This window comes from Onychostoma macrolepis, chromosome 18 (genome assembly GCF_012432095.1).
Source record: "Onychostoma macrolepis isolate SWU-2019 chromosome 18, ASM1243209v1, whole genome shotgun sequence".
Classification (NCBI taxonomy): domain Eukaryota; kingdom Metazoa; phylum Chordata; class Actinopteri; order Cypriniformes; family Cyprinidae; genus Onychostoma; species Onychostoma macrolepis.
Window position 1 is genome coordinate 13413413 of NC_081172.1, and position 16848 is coordinate 13430260.

Genomic DNA, 16848 nt, shown 5'->3' on the forward strand with positions numbered 1-16848 from the left:
CCAGTACTTGTGTTAGCTTGCCGGGTCTCCGGTCAGCCCCTGTACTGGGCTAGGTGTCCGATGGCTTGATTCCTTCGGTAATCCCATATGTGTATTCTACCACGGTAAGGTTTCCCTCACGGTAAACCCGTGTCTTCCCTTTGACAGAGCCTTCTGTCAGGCCCTGCTGGCAGCTCTCCTCCCTACCCCTAGGTAGGATCTGCCCCAGGGTCCAGTCGTATGTAGTACTGCCCCAGGCCTGGGTCAGTCCATATCAGTGTCTCCACATGTTACCTCCCTTCGGGCAGGATGTGGCCTCCGTAGCGCCCTTCTCTGGAAGGCTTGCTTCCCCGTCGTTACTGCCAAGCTGTAACAACAAATAGGAAAGACTTGAAGCTATCTTTCATTGAAGGTCAAATCCTTCCGACTTCTGTGGGAAAAGGAACAGCGGCTTGGCTATCTCCAGCAGCGATGTACTCAGTGGTCCCTGCGGGCACCAAGGTTAGCGAATTTGCGCTGGAGCGATGGGAAGGTTGCGACCTTTCGCATGGCATTTGTCTGTCACGCGCTCGCTTGTCAGCATCTGCATGCCAGAAGGTTGTGACGGGGTTCAGGTTGTGGCGCTTTCCATAAGACCCCTATGTCGTCACGACATAACTCGTAGTGACCGACAGATAGAACGCCTCGTTACGACGTAACCCTCGTTCCCTGATGGAGGGAACGGAGACGTTATGTCCCCATGCCACAATCTTGAACCATCGCTGGTTGCCAGGGACTCGTTCTCGGCTCCTCAGCGTAAAACCTAATGAGTGGATGCACCTGCCGCCTATTTATACCCGTGTGCACGGGGAGTGGCGCAGGTATGCAAAATCCACTAGCCAATATTCATTGGCGTTTTCTCTTAAGTCAGAGATGATTGGGGCTCCCAAGTAAATCCCCTATGTCGTCACGACATAACGTCTCCGTTCCCTCCATCAGGGAACGAGGGTTACGTACGTAACCGAGACGTTACACCTGCGGTTAACAGAAACAAGACCAGAGGATAACATTTCTCATAAAATAAGATAAACTTAATCTCATAAGAAAGTCAGATGCTTTTTGATACATATAAATATAAACATCTTAGTTCAGACAAACATTCAAGCGCATATTTTGAAATTGTTCTCAATGACAATCACTCTTGTAAATATTGTAAAATTGTAAGCGTGTACTAATTGTGAAGTAATACTTCTTGTTACATCCACTATAGTTGTATTTGATGAAGAATACATTTGGGCCACCAAAGAGGCAACACAGTAAGTAGGAATGTCAGTTTTAAAAGGAAGAAAATGTGGTGTTTCAATATTAGATGTCCCAGTCTTAGAAAGTGAAGACAGAACTAATCTGTGGTGACAGAATTTTCATTTTTGGTTGAACTATCCCTTTAAGTAAAAAAATGATGAAAATAAGTAAAGACTGAACTGCAATGAGACCTACCACACAGCATATTCAAGAAGCATGGGTACTCAAAGATTGTGGAAGTCCCCTTCGATATCCACAACCTGCCTGATGTTCATCTCCACTGCTGATTTAATAAAAGATACAAATAATTGAAAAACAAAGTATTGATCTCAACAATATAGCTTTTAATTAATTTCTAATATAAATCAAAACTGTAAGTGATGCAGCTAAGCAAACGCTCCACGTTAAATTGTTCACTTATAATCCTCTTTTAGGTGTTTATAAAATTACCTGGTGCGCTGGACAACTTGTTTGGTCATGTTTTCATGTTTCATTGTCACTCATTTTTTCTCAGTTATGCGCTCTGCCTCGCTAACACTGCTTTTCGTCCCCTTGGAATTATAAGGTTCTATCTGACATTTTTGTCAAAATTGAGTTATTCACATATTCTTATTCTGTGACAACTTATTTACATTATGTGATGTTTTTTTTTTGTTTGTTTGTTTTTTTAAGTTTTGTACATTTTAGGACTTTTTATTTAGAAAACAAAAAGGTTCTAGCTACAAAGTCGAACTCTTAACTTGGTTCTATAGACCCTTTATGCGCCGACGTCACAATTACGTCACCGCGCTAGCTGGAGGCAAAACAAAAGGAAAAACTGGAGGCGGCCAATTCAAACCAGCGCAGATTCGGCTACATAAGGAGTTTAAAATATCATCTTGTTGTGATGTTGGATGCAAGAATCGACGTAGTACATGCTCCGATTTGAAATTTTAACACATACCTGCTGCCACTCCCAGACAAAAAAACCCACGACAGCTGTGTTTAAACGAGATAAAACGAGCGGACTGGACAGAAACTATTGTCAAAAATGCTCGCGTTTGCAGCGCACACTTCTTATCATAAAAGGTTAAATAAAGTATTGTCTTTTGTTGTTATGGATTATGGTTTGTGTTACGTGTCTAAACATTTCTTATGCATCTCACAACTATGAAATAATGTCTGTGTGCATGTGTGTAAAACAACAAACTAAGGATGTATATGCTTAATCATCTGGAATTGTTGTGATTGATAGTGGCTGGACTTTCTAAGAACTTAGTAAGAAATAATATACAGAAAGTTCAAAATTCATTTCTGGATTTTTTATTTCTAGAAACTATTCACATCTTCCTTTAAATGTACTGTATGTAAAGTATTGTAAACTTAATTTACAGGATGTATATACTTTAAAATAACTATTTGGCCATGATACATACATCTTCAAATAATATATTGTCGTGCATGCAGTTAGTTTCGTTTATGCATTGGCCTATGTGGATGCGTGGGAGGAATGAGCCACGACAAGATGATACTCTCCGTAGAGTTTACTTAACTTCTTGAACAACGTAGTTACACAGTTCACTCACCAATAGTACAATCTGCATAAATACACAGTCTGTATGTCACTGTTCTCACTAATCGGTGCTCTTGCTCCGGCACAGAACGGCAGCTTTCCCGACCGTGCGATGAGCATGCGAGCGACCTCTCTCTAAACTTCCTGTACCCCGTAACTCAGCACACATTCTCTGACTAACGTAACTAAACAGCCAATAGGAATAGGAACAGAATAAACATAGTGAATAGGCTTAAAGGGACCGTGCTCTCCCTTTACTACACTATCCCCCCCCTTTAGCAGTACTGAGTCCCTTCAGTACAAAGAAAGCAATAACAATCAAACAAAGAACTAAGAAACTGTACATAATGAACAGCGTAAGCAATAGTGAAACACTAACTGTTGTATCTTGCCGGCTTCCGAATTTCTCTTCCTTTATGTGTTTTCTTGATTGTCTCTTGTTCTCCTATATCTGACATCAGTCCAACTCCAAGTTTTTTTCTGCGTCGACGAGCTGCTGGCTGCCGCTTTCTCTCCTTGTCCTGGTTCTCCTGGGGTTCCGGGTCAGAAGAAATGGATTCAGTTTCACTGCTACCCTGAGAGGAAGGTGGTTCAGGCTCATGTAGAGGTTCTTGCATTATAGGGTTGTCAGGGGTATCCTTGCTCTTTTGCAGGATCTCACTCCTTTGACGTCTGACCTTTGTTGGAATCACTTCACAGTCATAGGGCTTGAGACGATCGTGATGCATGATTCTCTTTTGTCGTAACCCCTGGACCTCATAAAGTACTGGGCCACAGCAGGCAGATATCACTAAGGGGCCTTTCCAAGGTGCCTGGAGTTTTGGACTCTGTCCTTTTTTCTTAGTACTGTCCCGCATATACACCAGATCTCCAACAACATACTTCCTCTCCTGAGCCCTGAGATCATAGACCTTCTTTTGCCGTTGTTGTGCTGTTTGGAGGTGCTCCCGGGCAACATCATGTGCGTCTCTCAATCCTTTTTCCAAGTTATACAGGAAATCTGGCACTTCCAAACTGTCTGACCTTTGCTCTGCCATGCCGGACCATAGATCCTGAGGTTGGTAAACTTCCCTTCCAAGCATGAGCCTATTTGGTGTAAATCCAGTAACTGCATGCTGGGAACTACGGTACGCTGATGTAAGGAGAGGAAGATGCTCATCCCAGTTTTTCTGGTTCTGGTTCTGGTTCACGTAGCATCGAATCATCTGTAGGAGCGTTCGATTGAACCTCTCAACTTGCCCATTGGAGGCAGGATGGTAAGGGGTTGTCCTCATTTTTGTGATCTGCAAAAGACTACAAACATTTCTAAATAATGAACTCTCAAAATTTCGACCCTGGTCTGTGTGCAGTTCAAGTGGTGCACCAAACCTGGAGATGAACTCATAGACAAGTGTCTTAGCTGTAGTTTCTGCCCCTTGGTCTGGCACAGGAAAGGCTTCTACCCATCGAGTGAACTGGTCAACGATGATTAGAACGTACTTGTTTCCTGAACTGGATACAGGAAATGGGCCCAGTATATCAATGTGGATCCGATCCATTGGCACCCCTGAGACTGAGTTTGACTAGGGTTGAGTGGTGAAGTTGACAGCCTGACACACTCTCTGCGAAAATGCCCTTCTTCACCACAGTGATAGCACAAACCTGCTCCGGCGCGGGTGGGGCTTGGCGAGTAGGTTTTTGTTCGTGCTGTGCTATCTTGTGTTGGGGACCGCCCTCGCCTCCGTTCCTGATTTACTTCCTCCAGCTTTCTCGGCTCTCTGGCTGTGAGGATGTCCAGCTTTGATTGCAGCTGTTCCATCTTTTGCATCAGGAGGTTAAACTGGTCAGCAGACACATAGCTCTTACTAATTTTCTCTACTTGCTCTGTTAGGAATGCAGTCTTCTGTGCGAGAGCAGCTACTTGGTCTATAGTAGCGTAGCTTGGACTTTGGACTCTGCGTGAAACTGCTGGAGAATCAATAGACAGCTCCTCGTCATCCGCCCAGGAAATACGTCTGGCTCTGCTCTTTACATCAATATCACGACCCACGGTGGCTCGATAATTGTGCTCGTGAGCCTCTACCAGTCTTTGTGCCTCCACTAATGAATGGGGATCTTTGTTCATTACTTCATAAGCAACCTTTTGGTTACGAAGTCCCTTGAGGAAGAAGTCTGTAGCGAGTTGGTCCTGCAGATCAAGCTCCACACCAGGGTAGGCCAAGGTGACTAAGCGTTGCACCTCCTCTGCAAACTCAGCGGCTGACTCTTTGAGCTGGCGGAGTTCGCCCAGTTTCCTTCTGATCGTGGTTGGGGGGTCACGCTGACCAAAACGTTGAGTTAACTGCTCCTTAAGAAGGGTGTAATCCTCACGGATATGTTCAGGAAGTGAACAGACATATTTAATAGCTGGCCCCCTCAAACAGTCATACAAACAGTCCACTCTATAGTCTCCACTCCAACCATACTTCCTGGCCTGCCGTTCAAATGGTACCAGAAATGACTCCCAATCTCCACTACCATCAAAAACAGAAAGCTTTGCCTTGGGACCCTCTGCAGCAATTGGCTGGCCTTGATAACGAGGCATACTAGATCTTTGTTCTGCAATATAAGTATGTGGAAATGGCTGGGAGCCACGCTCAGTGTTTCGTTGCCTTGTGCCAGTCTCGGTGGAGGGGGTGGCTCTGGAGGGACCTGCAGTACGTGCTCTTTGTTGTATTACTTCTAGCTCGGCAGCGAATGGCCCACCCGTGATGTTACGTGACCTTTCTGGATCATCTTGAAGGAAGGGTGAATCTGAGTAAGGCATCCTCCGTTCCCTGACAGTAGGTTGGGAGCTCTCACGTATCACCCTGGGTGCAGTGAACATTGATGTTTGTGGGGCTTGAGAACAACTTGTAATATGAGTCAACAGTGGAGCCATCATCATTTGCAGTTGCTCGTTATTTTTATTTTGGTTTTCGAGCATTGTCTTAAGCCATTCTGGGGGTTGGTTGGAATCTGGGGCTGCTGCCATAGCTCCATGATACAATTCTTCCTGGGACATTTCTAAAGTTATTTATTTCCTTCTTATTATTATGACATTTATTTATTTATTTATTTTCAATAAACTTTACAGCAATAAAGTTTACAAATGTTCTTGTGGAGCATTCCAGTCTCTTATCTCCGGCAATTCACTTTATAGTTGAGTCTATGCGGTTCTCATCGGGCGCGATGACGTCAACCTACTTGCCTCTTGTCCTGAAAGAGCGCTAACAAATTAGCTTACTGCTTATCCTCTTCTTTCACACGTGTAGTTGCAATTTCCAGATAAAATCCCCGTTTCTGACACCATTTGTCGTGCCCCTTGTCAAAAAATCCTATTGGAATTTCAGTTTATCCTTTAGAATCTTATTGGATTCTTAGAATCCTATTGGACATTTAATGGAATTTCACTTTGTCCTATAGGATTTTATTTGATCCTTATCCTATTGGACATTCTGATTTATTTTAATGGCATTTTAATTTTTCCTGTAGGATCTTTTATTGATTTGTATCATATTGGACATTGTGATTTTTAAATGGAAATTCACTTTGTCCTGAAAGATCTTACAGTGCCTTGCGAAAGTATTCATACCCTTTAATTTTTTTCACGTTTTATGTTGCTGCCTTATGTTAAACTGCTTTAAATTACTTTTTTCCACATCAATCTACACTCCATACACTATAATGGTAAAGCAAAAAAAAAAAAAAAGTTTTTTAACATCTTTGCAAATTTATTAAAAATAAAAAACTTAAATGATTCCATTGCATAAGTACTCATACCCTTATCTGGGACAGTTGAAATATAGCTCAGGAGCATTCATATTGCTTGTAGGTGTTACTAGACTTTGAGTGAAGGTAACCTGTGTCAAATTCAATTGAATGGGTATGATTTGGAAAGGCACACACGTATTAATAAAAGGTCCAACAGCTGATAATGCATATTAGAGCAAAAACCAAGCCCTGGGGTTAAAAGAGCAGTCTGTAGAGCTCAGAAACAGGTTTGTGCCAAGCCACACATCTGGGGAAGAGTTCAGAAAAAAATTCTGCTTCATTGAAGGTTCACAAAAGCATGTAGTCTCTGTTACCCTTAATGGAATAAGTTTGAAACAACCAGGACTCTTCCTAGAGCTGGCCTCCTGGCCAAACTGAGCAACTGATGGAGAAGGGCTTTGGTTAGAGTGGTGACGAAAAACCTGATGGTCACTCTATTTGAGCTCCATGATCATATGTGGAGACAGGAGAAATCTACAGAGGGACAAACATCACTGCAACACTCCACCGATCTGGGCTTTATGGCGGTGTGGCCAAACTCAGTCCTCTCCTCAAAAAAGCACCTAAAGGACCCTCAGACTGTGAAAAATAATATTATCTGGTCTGATGAACCTCAATTCTAAGCATCATGTTTGAAGGAAACCATGCTCTGTTCATCACCTGCAGAGTACCGTCCTAAAAGTAAAGTGTGGTGGTAGCAGTCTCATGCTGTGGGTCTGTTTTTCAGCAGCAGGGACTGAGGGACTTAGAATAGAAGAATAGAAGAAAAGCTCAATGCACCAAAATATAGAGAAAACCCAGTCCAGAGCATTCAGAACCTCAGACGGGCAGAAGGTTCACCTTCCAACAGGACAGTGACCCTAAGCACACAGCAAGAGTTGCTTATAGACAGCTCTGTGAATGTCCTTGAGTGGCCCAACCACAGCCTGGGATTGAACCCAGTCAAATATTTCTGGAGAAACCTGAAAATGTGCGTCTGCTCCCATCCAACCTGACAGAGCTTGAGACATGAAGAGGTGAGGAGACAAATGGCAGATCATTTCCAAATGTTGATGAGCAAAGCTTGTCGCATCAAACAAAAAAGACTTGAGGCTGTAAAGGTACTTCAGCTAAATATTTAGTCAAGGGTATGAATACTTATGCAATGTACTTATTTGAGTTTTTTTTATTTTTAATCAATTTACGAAGTTGTGACAATTCGGTTTTTGCTTTGTCAATATGGTGTATGGAGTATATATTGATGGGGGTTTAGCACAAGGCAGCAACATAAAAAAGGGGTATTAATACATTCTCAAGGCACTGTATTTGATTCTGTTAATTACTTTTTAAAAGTAACACTGCATGTGTGTACTTGTAACCCTCAATAAAAATGCAGCCTATCTGAATACACACAAATATAACTGAAATTCATAATATTACAGTAAGGCAAAGATAATAAGTATGACATTTCATAATGTCTGAATAAGATAAAATGCATTACATGTTAGTAGGAATTCATAGAAACACAAACATCTATATATGGTATTGTCCTGACGCTTCCCCTTTAAGAAATCTGAGTGTAGTGCGCGTGCAACTGTAGCGCGCATACTTTGAACAGTAACGGTCAAAGAGGAGAAGAAGCTGAGAAATCGAGTGATTAACGTTGTTTAACTTGTTAAAATGTATTTAAAGATGCTAAAAAGGAAGAAATAGTAATACTTATCTGATCTGCATCCTAAACGAACAGTTTTGGGTTAACAATATCTGTTGGTGAGTTGTTGAGCTGGTTTTATTGAATGTGATTAGCAAGGAGTCTGCCCTTACATAGCAAAATATGTTGTTAAACAACTGATATTAATTAAATATTAATGTATGCTGTTTATAATAAAATGCCATTATATAAAACACTGGAGTAGTGAGTACAAAATGTATGTTCAGCCACCATTTTGAGCTGTTTTGAATAACGTTGTGCTTTACGTTTTTTTGCGCTATTTTAATTATTTGCATTGATGGATTAATAAGATGTTCTTATGGCCTGTTGTCCAGGTCAGGTTTTATGTTCCAGTTAAAAAGTTTGACATTGGACAACGATTCTCCCGTGATATGTGTGCGTACATGGGGAAGAGGTGCATGACAAGCCGGTGTCAGCTAGAGGACCTGCTGCGTTGCCTGGTAACCAATTGACCATATGCACAGAGCGCTCTTTTGAACTTCCGCATAGTTTTAGTTTATTTTATTATTGCACAAGAGTAAAATAGATACATATATATATATATATATATATATATATATATATATATATATATATATATATATATATATATATATATGTGTGTGTGTGTGTATATGTATATATATATATATATATATATATATATATACATATACACACACATATATATATATATATACACACAATCCATATACTGTGCAGGAGAGGCAGAAACCCAAAGGGCTTATTTAGAGCCTCCACCTAAACAATGAAGAAACGAAACAAAAACAGACTTATAAAACTAAAAGAAAAACTTTTATTACAGTAATTAATTTATGTTGTAATTAATTACAACATATGTCGAAAAAATAAATAATAAAACCCATAAATAATATACTCGAAAAAAAAAAACCATATGGTACATAAAATACATTTTAAAAAGACAAGATAGATTATTGCATTTAAAATGATTCTTTATACATCTTTTATAACAAGCCAGCTCGTAAACTTCCGGTAAAGCGGATTTAATGTTGTGGTTTATATAGGTAGAGACTCTTGAGACCCTTATAAACCTCTCCTGTCTCGTGCTTGTCAGAAATCGAGAAAAAAATTATAATAATTGCAACATGGTAAATAATGATAGCATAACAACAATGATAGATGATGCCTTTAACTTTAGGTAGCCAGAGATGCTATCTCCCAAATGACATCATAATGGTATTATTGATAATCAATAACTTACCTTCATAGTCATGAACACATTTTAAAAACTTATAATATTTGCCTTCTCAACTCTGGCTGTGAAGTAAAATTCACTTTATAGATATACTTTTCATTCATGAAGATGACATGAAAGAAACGTGTCTCCTAGCGAAAAACAAACACTTTTAAGATGAAAATTATAATAAATTATCATTATAACTAGTAGATGGCAGCAGAGGATCACTCATTAGCTCAGCTGCCATTTCAACTCCAAATCTGTGTGCTTTTATTGTACTGAAGTATAAAGTATAGCAAGTGCAGGAATCACAAATTCTCATGTCATTTTATAAATAAATAAATATGCCCCGACACCAACAGCATATAAGGGAGAATTATTTAAACTAGTTAACTACAAATGAAATAAGTTCATTATTAATGGTATAACAATTAAATAATGCATTAAATATTTTGAAATATTTTTTGATTTAATTTAGTAACTACATTTATTAAGTTTTATCTTTAACTGTAAAAGCTGCTAAATATATTCAGTCAGCACAGACTTGTTACTGTTGTGGTTTTGCTACTCTAAATTTAGTCTGAATCACTTAATGCACAGCGATATTTTGACATTGGCTTGTCTTCCATTATCGATGTCAATCATAGCAATGAGTCCCTGAACAATTTAGCAGATTTACCCGCGTAATATTTAACACCCGCGTTTGTCATTCCTGAAATGGTATACGTGGACGTTTGGTCCTCTTGGATAAACAAAAATTTTCTTCAAATTGTGAATGGATTTTGTACAGAAACTAAGCAAAGGGTGCGCCTCTTAAAGCACAGTACAATTGACTGGAAATGACTGAGCTGGCTTATCTAAAACCAGGAAGTAATTGTGCATATGGTCAATTGACAGAGCATTAGTATAGTAATTAGTACTTTGAAATATATTGGATACAGTATTTTTCATACTTTCCCCGGTTTTCCCTTAACTGAATTGGTGTTTTTTTCTCTCTCTCTCTCTTTACATTAAACACAAACTGAACTTTATTACATTTATTGCATGAAATGAACAGTATTATACACCTCAAAGGGAAATTAAACTGATTTACGATATCAAATTCTACTTACTGTTTGATGTTTTATTGCTCTGTGTTGTGATGTGATTGTATTTGCTATTATTATTGTTATTGTTGTTGTTGTTACAGTAAAGTGTTATTTTTTATATTCAACTTCTGGTCTCCTGGTATAAGCTTCATATCTTCCTCCCCAATTCTTTTAGAGTCTAGAACTGGTCTAGTGGCAATACTGTATGTGTATGTGTGTGTGTGTGTGTGTCATCAATCAATTATCAGTGCCTTAGAATTTTTACATTACATTCTACATCAGGGTGAATTTAAGCAAACTGCAAGTACAGTGTAAGTACTACAAATACAGTGGAAAAGTGCACCTTTAGAATATAAAAAAAAAATCCTATAGGATTAAAATCCCATTAAAATCCTATAGGAACGGTTCCTACAAGATATTTATGTCTTGTCTTATAGGACTATTCCTATCGGAATCCTATAGGAATGGTTCCAAAATACGATAGAAATTCCTATTGGAATCCTATACAATTGTCCTATTGTAATCCTATAGGATTTTTTGACAAGGGGCATGCAGTTAGTTTCGTTTATGCATTGGCCTATGTGGATGCGTGGGAGGAATGAGCCACGACAAGATGATACTCTCCGTAGAGTTTACTTAACTTCTTGAACAACGTAGTTACACAGTTCACTCACCAATAGTACAATCTGCATAAATACACAGTCTGTATGTCACTGTTCTCACTAATCTCTCTCTAAACTTCCTGTACCCCGTAACTCAGCACACATTCTCTGACTGACGTAACTAAACAGCCAATAGGAATAGGAACAGAATAAACATAGTGAATAGGCTTAAAGGGACCGTGCTCTCCCTTTACTACAATATTATCACATTGAATGTTTAACTTTTTGTATTTTGGTCCAGTTCACTCTCACGTAACGTTAGCTGTAAAAATAGCCCGCTGAAGTTGAAATATATGTACATCTTCATGACTAGATTGACACAGGTGAGTTTCTCTTTACTACTCCTTAGGTTTCTCTAACGAGTCACTCAATCGGAGGTAATCCTGTCAGATCGTCCATCCATGAGCACAGGGTCGGCCAATCTGACTTTGTCCGTTAAAGTTAACTTATTTAAATAACAATAATGGTCCTGCACAGTGAGTGACCTTACATATGCAGGTAAAATCGATTTTCTCCAGCCATTGTTAAAAAAACAAGGTAACCAAACTTCATAGCTAGCGTTAGTGAAGCGGTCAGTGGAATCTTTCTGCCTGCAGCTAAGCCCCGCCCACAGAAAAAACGTCACATTGTTTACTAACAGAAAAAGGGTCTATAAGGTTCTATCTGTGAATCAGCCAATCGGCACTTCGAATGCACGCAAGAGGACCAATTAGGATCAACGTTCTTTGTCATGTCGCCGGACTGCTCCATAACAGCAGGAAAGATTAAACATTAAAGGGGTGGTTTACTGCTTTTTTTCTTTGCTTGATTGTGTTTAAGGGGTGCAATATAACATGTCTTCGTGTTTCGTTTGTTAAAAAACGCCTTATTTTTCATATATTTCACCTTTATTGTAAGTCGCTTTCTCCTCTGTCATTTGAACGACCGGTTGACTTCCTGATTCTATGAAACCACTCCCTCAGAAACAGGCAATGGGCTCAGATTGGTCAGCTGGGCCGGTGTGTTGTGATTGGCTAAACTGCGTACTGCACATTGTCCGGAAACTTCACGCCCATTACCTTCACGGGCGACAGCTGCATGTGCTCCGGTCAAATGTAAATAATGGTGTCAATATTGCTGTATCAGTTTGAGCCAGAATCAGACCCAGAAAGCGGTAATGAAGAGAGTCAAGCAAACTTCCGCAAGCACGGCTCTTACAAAACCTTTCTGAATGGAAGTTTGCTGTTGTGATTACATATAATTTTTTGAAGTTTGTACACGTTTGTCTTATACACACAAAATAGCATCGACCTAACTGGCTACTATAACCAAACAGCGTTGGCTTGTGTTTCTTGATCAAATCGAAAAATTACGTCATAAAGTATACATGGAAAATACATTTACAAAATTAGTACATAATTACAAATTCGGGTCCAAAATGTTTGTACGCATTTGTCATAGACACAGGAACCCAGGTAGCCAAAATGATCAGGCCCGATAACGGCCCAAATCCGGCAAACCGGAAGAAATAACTCGGCCCGGATGCGTTTGCCGGACTCTTGTGAATTACGGGAGTGAATGACGCGCCCGAGTCCGGTTGCCGAAACTGAGCCGACACTGCCGGCATCGGGCCGCAATCACGCCAGCATAGATTATACAATTAGCCGGTACTGGCCTGAGTCTGGATTCCAAATGGCAATGTATATGAAATACAAACCAATATTTATTTAATTAATAACAACAAAATTTACCAAAACAATATTAGCTTGTTTGCTATATAGCCTACATGGATAAGAACTGTTCATGTAATTCATTGGTTCTCTAAAAAATACAAAAAATGTATTATTAAAGATTTCCTCCAGTTTTTTTTAACAGTTGTTTCCACAAATATTACACACACATGTGCAGTTCCCCCCTCAATACACCCCGATAAGAATGACACCATAAATGTAAAAAATATGAGAATTTATTATTGAAAAATTGACATCAACAAATGCATAAAAAACACATTAGAACCTCTAAGATCTCCCAGGCCTCAGGTTTATCCTAAAAGAGGGACAGAAAAAAGGAAAGAGAGATAAAGAGGGGACACATATTGACACATAGTTAGTCAGATCTCAGTGAACTCAATGGTAAATGGTAAATTTGGAGCATACCTTAAGAAGAATTTCTTTGTTGTAGGACCTGCTCTCTTCTTCCATGCCATCTGTTTATAAACTTCTCAGTTTTTCCATCCAGCTCACTGCAGTATTTGCAGAAAAATAAATAAATAAATAAATATATATATAATATGTGTGTGTGTCAGTGTCAGTCTGGTATATGTGGCACAAGTTTGCCTATTTAAACATGAAGCTTAGCATAGAGACCAGGTAGGAAGAAGATCAAGAAAAAAGATATATACTGTATGTTATGTGGTCAAAAAGTCATTTCAGAAATTCAGACTACTTTTTCACTTTTTGCAGACATTATGTTGTAGATTTAATTTAAAACTAATACAGTTTTAGTTTAAAAATGACAAAAAAAGAAAAAGGTCTATAAAAATTTGGGCACCCTGCATGGTCACTACTACTTGACCACTTACAACACCCTGACTCAAACAGTACAACAAAATTAATCTTAAGATATTATGTCCTAGCCCATCTGATTACAATATCCTAAAAGAAACCATATATTTACACATCTACTCTATAGCAAAATATAACATTCAATTAAATGTAAAAAAAGGGAAATCCAAGGCACTCTTCTTCAAAATTATTTTTGCCTTTATTTTACTGGCTATTTCATAATAGAAAATATAAAGGACATGGGAAGAAGCAACCATGTCTTCTTCCTGTGTCTTTTATATTTTCTATTATGAAATAGCCAAAATAAAGGCTTTTTAAATAATTTTGAAGAAGAGTGCCTTGGATTTCCCTTCTTTCTTTTTTTTTTACATTTACTTGAATTCCTGACCCCAAAGAGCACCCTCAGACATCTCGTTGAACTCCCTGAGCACCCTGGACTTTTTTTTTGTCTTTCCAAGATAACATTCAATTACTTACATGGCATAGGTGAACTCTTTTCAGATGATCTTGACAAATCTGACAAAAAAATATAAAAAAGCAATCACAAAAATATTAGAAGTGTAGCAGGAACATTATTACACTATTCACATAATATGTTGTGTAATTAAATCATTTAAATTCACTAACAAACTACAAAATACATAACTTTTAAAACAGATCAGATTATGCTAGACTGTTAAATAAATAAATGAATAAATAACTTCTGCATGACATATGTGACCCTGGAGCACAAAACCACTCTTAAGTCGCTGGGGTATATTTGTAGCAATAGCCAAAAATACATTGTATAGGTCAAAATTATCTATTTTTCTTTTATGCCAAAAATCATTAGGATATTAAGTAAAGATCATGTTCCATGAAGATATTTTGTAAATTTCCTACCATAAATATATTAAAACTTAATTTTTGATTAGTAATATGCATTGCTAAGAGCTTCATTTAGGTAGTGATTTTCTCAATATTTTGATTTTTTTTGCGCCCTCAGATTCCAGATTTTCAAATTTGTATCTCGGCCAAATATTGTCCGATCCTAACAAACCATACATCAATGGAAAGCTTATTTATTCAGCTTTCAGATGATGTATAAATCTCAATTTAGAAAAATTTACTCTTATGACTGGTTTTGTAGTCCAGGGTCACATATATTTAATGAACCTAAATAAAAAAAAAATGTAGAAAATGTTTGACAGTCAGCTTAAAAAATATATACTAACAAAGCCAAAGACTTGTGACAAGTGCTGTGGAGCCTTTGGGGTGCAGCAGCTACCGACAGAAATAAAAGGGAGAAAAAGAAAAAGCATCACTCAATATCAGATAATGCATATGTCTGTACAAACTGAACAAATCCAAGATGCAGGATGACTGCTTGACTGATCACTTGCAACACTCGGATGACAATCTGAAAAAAGAAAGAAAAAAGAATAAATATTTGAATATGACTTTTATTTCTTCCCTGGTGTATACACATGCATACATGTTTTACTTTTATTGTAATTATTTGTTATTAAAAAGCAGAATTATTATTATTTTTATTGTTATTATCTCATAAGGATAGGCTACATTGGCTTGTGTGAGTCTTCTGTCTCTCGCTCGCTCGATCACACACGATATGAGAGAGAGAGAGAGCGCGCGCGTTCAGTGTGCGTCAGTGTCGCGCGCTCTCACTCAGACAAATCTGTGAGACAACACTGCTTAAATGTGAAAATATTATTAATAATAATTATGAAATGAATATATAGGCTATATATTTTTTAAACTAACGTTACCTTGACCAACATGAATGTGAAACGAAAGGTTTTCTCAATTTTAGCAGATCTGCGCAAATGACGTCACACAGATATAACGGCATTAACGATGCTGAAAATAAAGTACAAAATAAAGACGGAAAGATTCGTTTATGTGAACAGTAGGCTTATGGTACATTTAAATGACAGATCCGTCGATTTTATACTTATGTACACAAAAATACTTTACCTCGTGAAAGCTCTCCAGTCAGGCGATGTCCACTCAGAGTCCAGCTGTGCGCGTGATGTGACGACCGCTGCTTATATAACCTCTGGTTCTTTCGCGGGCTTTGCACGTGAGGTGTCAAATAGTCAAAGTTACATTTATATCTATTTTATTGATTTTTTTTTTTTTTTAATCATCTGAGATGTACATTTAAGTCATTACCTCATGTTATATTTTCCCTGGCAAAATAAATAAAATTTAAATAAAATAAAATAAATTACACACACATATATTTGTGTGTGTGTATATATATATATATATATATATATATATATATATATATATATATAAAGTGTTACAGTTATTAATAATAAAGTTTCACTCACTGATTTCAGAAGATGGCAGCAGAGGATCACTTATTGGCTCATTCTACCCACTAGTCTAAGTTTTGCTGTGGGACTTTTATTTGGACATAATAAAATCACTATTATAACATCTGAAATCATATTTTGTAAAAGTTTACCACTTACTGGGGTATCAGTTTTTACAATCACACACAGTCAGAAAGTGTCAATTTAGATTAAGGGAACATTTTTCAATTACAAGCAAAGTCCATTTGAGGTTAGCCTAAAAATTAATAGAAATATTAATTAAAATAATAATAAAACTGAATGAATAACTTTGACAGGCAAAAGGTTTGACAACTCTAAAAAATATATATTTTTGTAATTTTATTATTCAGCCTAATTGACTGATTGTGTGTGTACAGGTTTAACCTCCATTGTGGGGACCAAATATTCACACAAGGAGTAAAACCTGAATTTTTGACAGTTTAGGACTGACACTTGTGGTCCACAGTCAGGCTGAATGTGGCTCAATGCGCCGTTTCTCAACCAGAATCGGGCCAGATCCACAGATCCAAAACCTAGCCAAATCTGGCAACCATTACTGGGCCGGACCTGGCTCACTTCTGGCAAGCCGCTGCCAGCACACAGCTGAGTGTGCCGACACTCAGCCGCATTCGGCCCAATTCCGCTGGCTACCTGGGAAACAGCATTTAACCAACTGGCTACTAAAGCCAGCGTTGGCATTTGTTTACGACCTTGATAAAAC

The 16848-nt window shown here is 38.2% G+C and overlaps 1 long non-coding RNA gene across 2 annotated transcripts; it reads right to left on the reverse strand.

Moving 5' to 3' along the window:
• Nucleotides 1–13202: 13202 nt before the first annotated feature.
• Nucleotides 13203–15848, reverse strand: LOC131524594 (uncharacterized). 2 transcript variants are annotated; one of them, XR_009267020.1, is made up of 5 exons: nucleotides 15760–15848; nucleotides 15000–15642; nucleotides 14263–14301; nucleotides 13378–13463; nucleotides 13203–13267 (listed from the first exon to the last, which is right to left on the reverse strand). It is a non-coding gene; the product is annotated as an uncharacterized LOC131524594 (long non-coding RNA). The 2 variants fall into 2 exon arrangements; XR_009267019.1 differs by having other exon boundaries at nucleotides 15000–15845.
• Nucleotides 15849–16848: the final 1000 nt, after the last annotated feature.